Genomic DNA, 11,743 nt, shown 5'->3' with positions numbered 1-11,743 from the left:
TTCTCTTCTCCTTATAATCAATATCCAGCCCATTAGGAGCCATCTGTTTCCTTTTGCATCGGCTGGATTGTAAGCTTGGAGACTGTGCGTTTTGAAGGAAATGGTGAAGAGGCGACTCAGAGAGAAAACTGCAGGGTTTTAGAGAGCCCTCGGAGTAGAAGCAACAGGCAGGCAACAGCGAAGTAGGAAAGCATGAGGCTCATTCGATCAATCACTGGTAATCTTCTCCTCTCCATTTTCAAATTCTTAAGCTTTTCCCCAGACATTTTCTTACTTATTTCGCTAATAATGAAATGGTTTTTTTTTAAAAATAAATAATATATTTTATATTGTTATAATTCAGGGGAGCGTAATTCACTGTTTCGAGAGGTGGGATGGCGATGCCTCGCTGCGGCTTCAACAGAGGAATACGCAAGGAGGAACTACGCAAGCAATGTCTTTGAGTATAACACTGTTATCGGTTCTCTCTTTGCGCAGAAAAGGTAGATTTTGATTTTGATTTTCTTTTTGTGGTTTTGAGATTTTTTTTTGGAGAAATTGTGAAAGTTGTGTTTTTTTTTTTTTTTTTTTTAATAACAGTGGTAGTAGGAATTTCTTGCTGAGAGACGTGTATGATGATATGATGATGGATGGAGTACAGCCAACTAGGGATACATTCCATTCTCTAATCGTTGGAACCATGAAAGGCTCTCGCTTGCAGGATGCTTTCTCCTTTTCTGACCAAATGAAATCCATGGGTTTGGTCCCTGATGTATGTATTTGTATATATATGCTTCTTTTTTTCTTTTTTTTCATTTTTGTTTTCTTTCACATGGATCTGCATTAATTCTTATCTGCTGACTATTAGATTTTTTCAAGATTGGAAATTTTGTATAAAGTTACTTTGTGTTTTTTTTTTTTCTTTTTTTTTTCCCTAGCTGTTACAATGTATTGCTTTGTGTTATAGGTTACTTTATACAACATTTTAGTTTCATTGTGTGGGAAATGCAAGTACTCTGACCAGGCAATTCGGGTATGTTTCTTAGATGTTTTGTAAGTCTTCAAATTTTTTTTAGAATCCATAAACTTATGTCGGATTTTGGAGTAAATTTTGATCTGTTTACTTTCAACATGATTGAAGATTTTGGATGAGATGAAGAGTGAAGCCGATGGAGCAAACCTATGTGTGCCTACTCAATGCATGTGCTGCTGCTGGCCGTATAGATAGAGAGTATGCCACTCTTTTAGTTGTCTTGTTTTACCTAGTTGCAAATTGCAATAATTATGGTCATAAACCTTAGCCTGGAAACTTGATAGTGCTATACCAGTGATTAAATTGGCTTTATTTTACCTTAGTGGATGATTTTACATGAATTCATTCCAAAATTTTACATTTAAATGCCTGCTCTGCAAATTAATTTATAAGTTGTTCTATATGCTTTATGATCTACTTTTGGTTAATTTCGGCATATAACAAACTAAACTTTCATTCTAATCTACAGATATGCGATCATTCGTGATATGACTGCAGCTGGTCTTGGGTTGAACAAGTTCTGCTATGCAGGGCTTATTACTGCACTTAAGAACAAATCGCCTGTTCCAGAAGATTTTGCCACTAAAGTAATTACTATGGGATCTCTCTTCTTAAATTAGGCTTTCATATCATTAGCTTTTGATGTTTTCTGTGATATTCCCTTTGCTGAAAGATCATTAAGTTCGTTGAGCGGTCAAAAGAGTGGACATCAGTAGAAGCATCCGGTGCCTCAGCTGAAAATCTGATGATGGGTGTCGCTAAGGAGGAATTATATAATCTTCCAACTGCTGAATATGTTCATAGGCGTGGTGGATTTTTGAATAGGCAACTAACTGTATATCATGTTGCATTTCACGCTTGTGCCGACCTGGGAAATGTAGAGGTACTTCTTTGCATCTCTAATATTTCGGCTTAACATCACTCAACAAGCAAATCTCTATTATCTTCTTTGTGTATAGGCAATTGTGGGTCTGTTATTCTATTGTTATTTTGTTATCTACTTTATGTTTTTCTGTTATCTGTTATTTCTTGATATTAGTAATATACCTTTATATTAGTATACCTGTGGCTTATATATATTCTATGAATAATTTAATGCTATCTTAGCTTTGTTTATTTAATCTCTGTTTATTATGTCAGTTGATGGAAACTCAAAGGATGACAAATATCCAGATATCTTCATTGTAATGCAAATTATGAGGTAAGTGATTTTTTTAATAATATTATCTTCATTGGATGGGAAAAAATTCTTTTGGAGATTCTAAATTGGTTCTGTTTTGCTTGCTATGTTCTATTCCCTGGAAGACGCTTTTTTCTGTTATGTCCTATTTATTCTGTTAATTTTCTTGGTAAAATATCTTGTTAGTTGATTAGCTCACCGTAAGAAACTGGTCTATGTCACTGGTGCTTTGATTCAGGTGCTATCTACGTACAAGGGACATTGATAATGCTTTTAAAAATTTCGAAGACCACATGAATGCAAAAAAGCCTGCAGCGCCAGAACTATATGTAGTAAGTTTGGTGGCAAAAAATCTTTGGCATTATGTCAAAGCATATTCGTTCTCTATATTTGAATGCTATTTCATAGTTTCTGCTTCCTTTTGAAATTAGTAAGAATTTACATTGAACCTGATTTTTGGATGATTGAATTTCTGATCAGCGAAATCATTTTTGGATAGTACTTGATGTCAGATTATGTTGTGCAATAATCTGCCTTCTTTGAACTCTACACGTATTCAGGAAATACAACAACACTTTCCCTTTCATAGGTATCCACATGGTCCATCCAGACATCTGATATGTTATGATTTTTTTTTACCAGAAAAACTAATATTTTCTTTTTCCTTTTGCCATGCATAAACTCTTTCCATAGCATTTATGGTTGGCTAGTTGTGTGTTGCTTGGTAATATAAATGTTGCTATTTATTCTATTATATTATACACCTTCATGTTTGGCACAGTTTCCATTTAAGACTCAAGAAAGTATATTATTTGTGTTGTTCTCTCTGAAATGTTCGAAGGATTATTCTAATAGCTAGACATTAATTTTGTATAATATATGTCTCCAGACACTTATAGAGGGAGCAATGATTGGGCATACCCCCAAGGGAATGCAACTTGCACAAGATACACTGGTAGGTTGAGTAATTGCAGTTTCTTATCTGAGTTAAAACATAAATCAAGGACTTGGTCTAAAGTGATTTCATTCTCCACCATAGGTAAAAATAACTGAGAGGGACTTTTTCTTGAGCCCAAAAATGGGAAGTGGCCTTCTCCTTATAGCCTCTGGCGAAAAGGTGCTGTAATAGCTTCATTTGATCCCGTTTTATTAGCTTAGGGATGAGAAGGGTGATTGTACTTTGTCTTTTATGCTTCCTCATGGATAATTTTATGTTTTTGCGTTTGAGGAAATATTCTCATTCAAGAACTCCTTTTGATATTTGCAGACTGGTGGATATACTACTGCTAACTATATTTGGGGCTTGATGCAAGGTCGGAAGATTACTCCTGCACTTCCTGCTGTGGAAGCATATTACAATGGCTTAAAAGTTAGTCTCTTGCTTCGCTAGAGATATTTATTGTTTCACTTTAATTTAAAGTGTATATATATATATATATATATATACGCATCCACGTGACTCAATTTCTTCTTCTTTTCTAATTTTCCATCTTTTTTTGACAAATTTTCTGAACTTTTTTTTGTTTATGAAATTGCAGGGATGCGAGATCCCAGAAGATGATCCACGGCTCCTACAAGTTTCACGGACTTATGGCAGCCTTCGGACCAGATTTGGAACAGGACCTGGCCGACCCTATTAGGTGTCAACTTTGTCTTTTGTTGGCTATTAAGCGAGGTTTAATATTTAGAACTTAGAATTAATAAAAAAATTGGAATTATCATAGGGATTAGATATGGATTAGAATTATCAAAGTGAACAACTTGCCCCAAGAAAGAAAGTGCAAAATTTTATAATTTTCATTGACTCAATAAAAATAGGTTTGTATTCATAAAACACTTGTATATTTTTCTCTTACTAATTCAGATTTAGTTTTTAGTTTTTCTATATGATTTTCATTTCAAGAGGAAGTTTAAGGACCCAATTTCATTATTAAATTCTCCATTTTTTTAAGAAGTGGAAAAGCAAGAAATAAGAAGGATGAGGATTTAAATGGTAATTGAGTTCTCAAATATTGGCTCTCTAGTTTGGGACCATTTGAACTTGTTTGAATGGTATGCATTGAAATTTAGTTAGTTTTAGATTTTTTGACTATTCCCAAGAGGGAATTAATTGTGCAGTTGTGGAAAATATTTAAATAAATGGATATGAAAGTGTCGAATAAATGGAACCATCTCCCATTTCTCATCTACCCTCATTTCTCATTAACTGTCGAATAAAGTGGAAAATATTTAAACAAATTGTTTTACCATCTCCCATTTCTCATCTATCCTCATTAACTTCTATCCCTCTCTCTTCCTCTCCTTGCTACCACATTGAATGAATCTTGTGTGTCTCCCTCTCTCTTTCTCTTTTGTTGGTTATGTACCTTTCAGCCTTTCTTCACACTGACCAACCATTGTAGAAAACACAATACCACCTTCAGTTCAGTTCAGTCTCCCTGCATACCCCCAACCTTTTGTGATAACAAAAAGACTGAAAATCTTCATTCTAGCGTCCAAAAACTTCAAAAATGTGTAATTAAAGTGTACGTATGTGCAGAGCAGAGTTAAAGATTTTTTGTATATGTATATATATATATATATGTACATATATGTATATATTTTCCCCTTATATTGGATTTATTGTTTGTCACGTTTTGACATGATATAAAAGAGCAAGTTATATGTTGGTTTTATTTTATGTAAAACAATCCATAAATGGTTCAGAAATTTCCATTTGAAAATTACAACCTTTGTTCGTTACATACGGTCCATCGGTAATTACGAAACACTTGCTTGCTGGAAAATTTAATGGCGGTTCCATTGATAATTACCGACATTTTGTCGTTATATTTATTTTTTCCATTTTTTGAAAGCAAACCACCTCAATCGAATTTGACAACTTTGATAATGTTATTGTATATGAAGGACATGCTTTTTTGGCCCCCACAAGTCTCCTAATGTGTGTTAAATGCAACAACAAGCAACACATACTTTCTTCAGTGATCCTAAAGAGAAGAAACTCCAAAAGTTCTGAAAAAATTCTCATATTGGCACAAAAATTTGATTATTGTAGGGCCTTCGGTAATTATCGATGAAACCATCGGTAATATTTCCAGCAAGTATAAATCTATTACCGTAGGTTTCATCGGTAATTACCTAAGGCTCTACGGTAATCATCTTTGTTTGAATTTTTATCACTACCAAGGGTCTTCTTTTCTCTTATTTTGTCAACGGTTATAATTACTAAAGCTAGATTCAGCATATTAAGATAACATTAATATAGGGTGTCATAACATTAAACATACGATCTACATTGAAAATTTATTAAAGTACAAGTCAACAGCATATTTTTTTCTAAACAAGCTAATGTCTTCCGAGCCAAATAAAAGGTTCTCCTCACTGCTTTTGTATTTAATAAATTTCAAAGCGAAGACGCCACAATCACCCCTGCAGAATAGCATTAATGAAAACCAACCACATGAATTTCTACCGTAAGCACAAATAAACAGCAGCAATAGAAGTGGCTGGTAATGACAACATATTCATACCCATTATATTGGCGGGGTGCATATTTGATCATGGTCATCGTGAATGGCTCTAAAGTGGGAAGCATGTCCAGATTGTTCTTGTAATATCCCCCATCCCTCAATAGGTAAGGCAGCTTATACTTAAGGCATTCCGCATTATTCAACTCTTTATTCTGGACATATTTATTTCCTATATTTGGATTGTATAAATCAATATGTTAAGCCTTCAAGTCCACATATGCTGCCAACCAATGGGCACTTCCATTGTTGACAGGGATGTACACTGGAAATTAGAACATAACCTCATTATCCACAAATTGGGAAACTTAGTCATAATTTTTTTAAATATATGTATAGACTTACTTAATCACATCTCCACCACGGCACGCTAAGTTTGGGTGACTTCCCATGCACATAGCTATGAAGTGTCGAATCACATGAATATGTACTTCAAGATGCCTCGCATATGGGACAACGCCTTTTGATGGATGACTGCCAAATAATTAAATAGATACAATATAAAATGTCATCAATATAACATTAAGCAATGCAGTAACATCCCATCGTCTTACCCAAAATAACATGTCTAATATGGCACAGTTGTGGGTGAACATCTTCTCATTCTCAAGCCGCCATTTTCGTATGAAATACAAAATAGTGTCAATATGCTGCAAAAAACATTAAAGGAAATAAAAAACAAGTGTGAGGTGATAAATAAAACATCATTCCAAACGTACGAACACAATGAATTTACATGAAAGTAAAATATATAACTTACATCAGAACTCAACCATCCTGCAGGGGTAAGTAGCTCAGCAAAAAATTTCTTCCCCACCGTCGTATAAGATGTACACACAGTCGCTCTGTTCGGTGCCACCCTATACCACTCATTGAACGCCCTTTCCTTCGATGCATCAATATGTCGATTAAGATTAAATTTGACCTTCTTCTTACATGGGTTGGTGTAAGGAGAGATGAATTGATGTGACTGGTGGTAAACTCTGCCGAATTGGCTCATCCAAGCCTCCACCTCACTCTCAGCTGATTGGTCATGATGTGGACTGTCAGCTGAAGCACTGATATCCCACCCCAAATGCAAAGGCCGATATGGCACCAAAGCCCAGGAATCCTCCACATAGGCTCCTCTAGGTACGATAGGCTCGAATGGTGTTGTACAATCCTCATCCTCCTTCCTACCATTGGAACCGTCTATGGGTGCATCAAATTCTTTGGCTTGCTCTCCAAATGATGGTGCCAGAGGGGATGATGGTCGCACCAAAGATGATGGTGAATGGGTGTGCATATGATGTTCAGCCTGCAAAACACAATGGTTATTTTGCAGTTCCCAAAAACTAACAACAAGTAATTATTGAATTACAATATATAATTTAATAATATTGAAACCCTAAAGTATACTATGTTGTCTAAATGACACCCGATGCTTTAGTTGGTCAATAACAGAACTAAGCATCTTCCTTAACGATGCCATCTCTTGCTTCACTTCGTGATGACAATCATCCACAAATTTCTTTACTTCATCAAATTTTGCCTCCAAGCAAGCAAGCTAATCAATATCAATATCCAAAACATAAGTCAATATATATTAGTACAACATATGAAATGGAAATTTTAACAATTGCATACCCTAATATTAGCATCTAGAGGGGCACTTGAATGCTCCTCAGCTTTGGACGCATCTGTAGCATCAACGGTGGCTATCGATGCTACAAGTGGTGGTGTTATATAGTGAACTTTATGTATGTTCACTGCTATTGTTCGCCAGTAATCCATAGTCTTCTCCTCATCGGTAGCGTCTAACCTCCAATGCGTAACATACTACATGAAATGAAAAAAGGAAAAAAAAAAGTAAGTTTGGAAACTGGACATTGGTAATGTAACTTGAATGTAGTCGTACCATGTAGTCTAAATAAATTGCCTCACCTTGCCATTTGAGGTGAACCAATAATGGACAGCAAAATGGCTCAGTAGACTTGTAGCATGCCATCCAAAGATCCACGAACAACGGGTTTCCCACCGCTCGCCAAAATGGTTACCAAAATCAGGGATTGCTTCAAACCCCCACACCTACAAAATATAAATTATAGGTTACTAAATATAATTTTTAAGTAAACACTACATGTATTAAATATATTACCGTACCCGAAACACCAATGGAAAACATTTTAGGTCATATGACTGTGATTTATTGTTTACTGCACGTCCTCTATGGTGGAATGCATTATGCAATGAGTCAATCGTCTCCTTGTAGCTCAAAAAGCCCCAAGAGTAGGAATTAAATACCTCGATATCAGCAACCAAATCAACGAATTTTCTATTTATTTGAACCTTCGGATCCATTCCGAGTACACCATGAACTAAGAAATATAGTAACGCAATTCTTACAGCATCCCAATCATCCGTAAAATGTGTACCCTTGAATATTCGAGCTAGTTCAGGCGGTTTCAAGTCAGTCTTGTCTTCTAGCAACCTAGTGCGTAGCACATTTCCTTTTGGATTTAGCATATCATACATGGAAGGGCACCTACAAAACTTTAAGCCACTAATTAGTGCAAATTCCCACTTCATAAACCGCACTCCAGATCCGCCAAAGTTAAACTCCAGTACTTCTGGATCGTTCGACACAACTCGTCTGCAAAGCAGGTGATGCACTAGCTGACCAGAGAACTTGAGGTTCTTCATGTCAAGTAAGTGTCCAAAACATGTTTGTCTATACTTTTCTAGCTGTTCACTTGTGAGGACACTTGTAATTACTTCGTTCGCTTCTATTGGATTCTCGAATCAATGTGCCCTAACTTTAAATATATCATCATTCTAAAAGATCCGTTCCTTTAGAGTGTCGTTGGCCTGCAAAATGAATTACATAAATGGAACGGAAGTCAACCATTTAATCATACCGTATTTTTCCACCCTACTTTGATAATAATAATTTTCAACCAAAGGTTAAGACATATGGGTTCACATTTTTGCACTAGTGGTAATTACCGATGAAACCATCGGTAATCAACCTACAATGAACTAAAAAAAATCTCGATGGCTTATTGACAATTACCGATGGCCATCGGGTGAAGTTTTTCTCAAGTATTCACATTCATGAACAAATACCGACAGATGTATTATCATTTACCGCACCAAACTACATAAATGAATATAAAACTTACCATCTCAGATGGGGAAGAGGATAGTGGAACGTGCCTTGGATGTTTGGTGGTTTTGTACTCAGCTTTGGATTACGGCCTAGTAGTTCGTCGACGCTTAGAGTCGGGTGCTGATATGCTGCCATCGCATCTCTTAGTTTGCACCTTCTTAACTCCCTTCTTCGATTGAGATCACAAATTCCTTTTTGGTGCTATTATAAAATACAACCTATAAATGTAACTTGACAACATCAATAACTTTTTATCTACCTTTTGCCACATAGTCAACTATGTATGCATATATAAATAACTATAATCCTAAATTACGAATACAAAATTTATATAATTCTAAACAATACAAAATAACCATTTCAATTTAAATTGCTAATGCTACTCATTTTCATCTACATTTAAAGTGTATATATATGTATAACTATGTATAAACAACTTAAAATAACATAAAATTTGATCAAACACATTTATTTATCCAACCAATTCCACCTTTTTTATCACTTCCAAAATTAATTTATATCGGTTTTAATTTTTAAGCTTGTGCCAAACTATAAACCCTAATCAACTCCATATTTTTTTTCTCCTTTTGAACCCCAAAACTCTTAAAAAAAAGAAAAGAAAAAAAAGCTAACTTCATCGATGATGTCAGCAAAACGGCAAGAACGACACGTCGTTTCTCATTAGCCGACCAAACGACATGTCGTTCGTCCCAGGCGACATGTTGTTCGATTCTCCTTCAACCTCTAGCTGGTCGACCCGAACCCGCCCGAACCGGGTCTCGTACCTGAATTCCGACCCGGCCTTTTCTCCCACCTCCGGCCACCGTTTCAGGCGAAATCGGTCCCTTTTTTTCATCTCTTCATTTCGGATTGATACCCAGTGTCAATCTATCCTAAAACTTAGATTTTAATAACTTCCATACAAAAACCTTAATCTAACATAAATTTTAAATTTTTAACCGGTTTCAAACATCAATAAAGCGATTCACACTCCTAAACATATCACATTGTACTTAAGACATGTTATATATTCTCAAAATTCCAAGTATGTGATGTAAATATGAAATCCACAATATATATACATACACACGGTAATAAATAAATAAAAAAATTGACCGATGATGCTTTATAAGTGGATGAAAAAATAGAAAAAAAGTGGATTTTTGTTTTTTAGTTGAAAAGTTAAAAGAGTTTTTTGTGGTGTGGGATGTGGTGTGGGGTATGGTGTGGGGTGGGGTGAAATAGGGGTTTTTCGTGGAAATAGATTGAATATTAATGTAAAAGGATATGGATGTCTTTTGAAATTGTTTTAAGGCTATAATTGATATTAAAGGGTAAAAAAAAAAATGAAAGAGGTAGGGGTATATTTTGTTAATGCCCTGCCAAGGAGGGCAAAGGGCCAAATTCCCCTATATATATATATGGGGGCAATTTCGATTTATATTGATGAGGGGAATTTGGCCCAATACCCCTTTTTAAAGGTGGTTAAGGATATTTATCCATACTTTCTGGATCTTTTTTATTTTAACCTTTAATACCCATTCTCACCTTAAAAAAATTATAAATGACTTCCATATCCTTATTTTACTTCCCTGTGCGTCCTGTATTCCACTAAACAAAAAAGAAAGATACCTTAGCGAGTTCCCATTTCTTAGAAATTGCAGTGATTCTCAATGAGTTTCTTTTCGAGCCTATCCACAGCAAACAAGCCAGTCAAACATAAATGATAAGTAAACCAAAAATTCGAGGGCAATAATTTTCAAGTGCTTATTACCAAATAATAATCACTGGTTAGAGAAAGAAGGAGAGTTGGGTTAGCATATTAAAGGTCTTGGAAGTGAGACGAAAGTGGACACCATTGAAGAATCTCAGAGATAAACAGAGAGAAAATGACGAAGCAAAGCCAATAGCAAGTTTGACAACTCTTGTAGAAGGAAGAGCAAAAGAAGAGTGTGTATAGAGTAGAGTCGCATGGGATAAGGAAGCATGTGTCGCACTTGCCTATATTAACCCAGGAGTTCTGGAAACTTCCAATATCTCGTCTTCTTCTTGTTCTTCACCATGCGAGCCTCTGTTTTTACAAAGCTGATAGCTGAAAATAATTGGGGCAAAGCCGTTAAACTAAAGGGTTACTGGTAAAAGAAAGAGGAAAATTGGATTTGAAGTGTGGGAGGTGGGACATTGGTTAGAGAGGGAGAAGTTGCACATGGTTTATTAAGGAGTCTCCACATTTGCACAAATTTCTATCATCAAGTTTTGACAATCAATCGTAGAATTTTCCTCCATCCAGATCACCATATGGCCTACCACCATTCAATTCATTAGTCCATCCACCAGACAATACCATTTGTGGAGAGTTTACAGCCTTTGCCCAAGCACACTTATCTTGGTCCAAGAAAGGTTTCAATCCAAAACCAATTAATTTTATATTGAAATCTCAATTGAGTCTGGGCAAGTGGGCTTGAGCAGAGGCTCAACACTCTATACAAGATATATATCTCTTTGTGTCTCATTAGATCAAACAATGTTAGGCCACTTTTTGTGCCAATTTGAGAACTTTTCCAGAACTTTTGGGGTTTTTTCTTCTTAGGATCATTGAAGAATGTATATTTTGCATGTTGTTGCATTTAACACACATTAACGGACTTGTGGGGGCCAAAACATTGATACAATGTGATAACCATAGGGGTTTCTGTAATTACCGATGAAACCTACGATAATTTTTCCAGCAACTACAAATTGATTACAATAGGTTTCATCTTTAATTACCGAAGGCCCTACGGTAATCAAATTTTTGTGCCAATTTTAAAACTTTTTTAGAACTTTGGGGGTTTTTTTTCCTTAAGATCATTGAAGAATGTATATTTTGCATGTTG

General features: G+C 35.5%; 1 pseudogene; it reads left to right on the top strand.

The window, feature by feature from the left end:
• LOC107414231 (pentatricopeptide repeat-containing protein At4g35850, mitochondrial-like) lies at positions 1-4,075 on the top strand (annotated as a pseudogene).
• Positions 4,076-11,743: the final 7,668 nt, after the last annotated feature.

This window comes from Ziziphus jujuba, chromosome 1, assembly GCF_031755915.1.
Source record: "Ziziphus jujuba cultivar Dongzao chromosome 1, ASM3175591v1".
Lineage (NCBI taxonomy): Eukaryota > Viridiplantae > Streptophyta > Magnoliopsida > Rosales > Rhamnaceae > Ziziphus > Ziziphus jujuba.
Note: the sequence above shows the minus strand (reverse complement) of the source record. Positions and strands in the feature narration are given on the sequence as shown.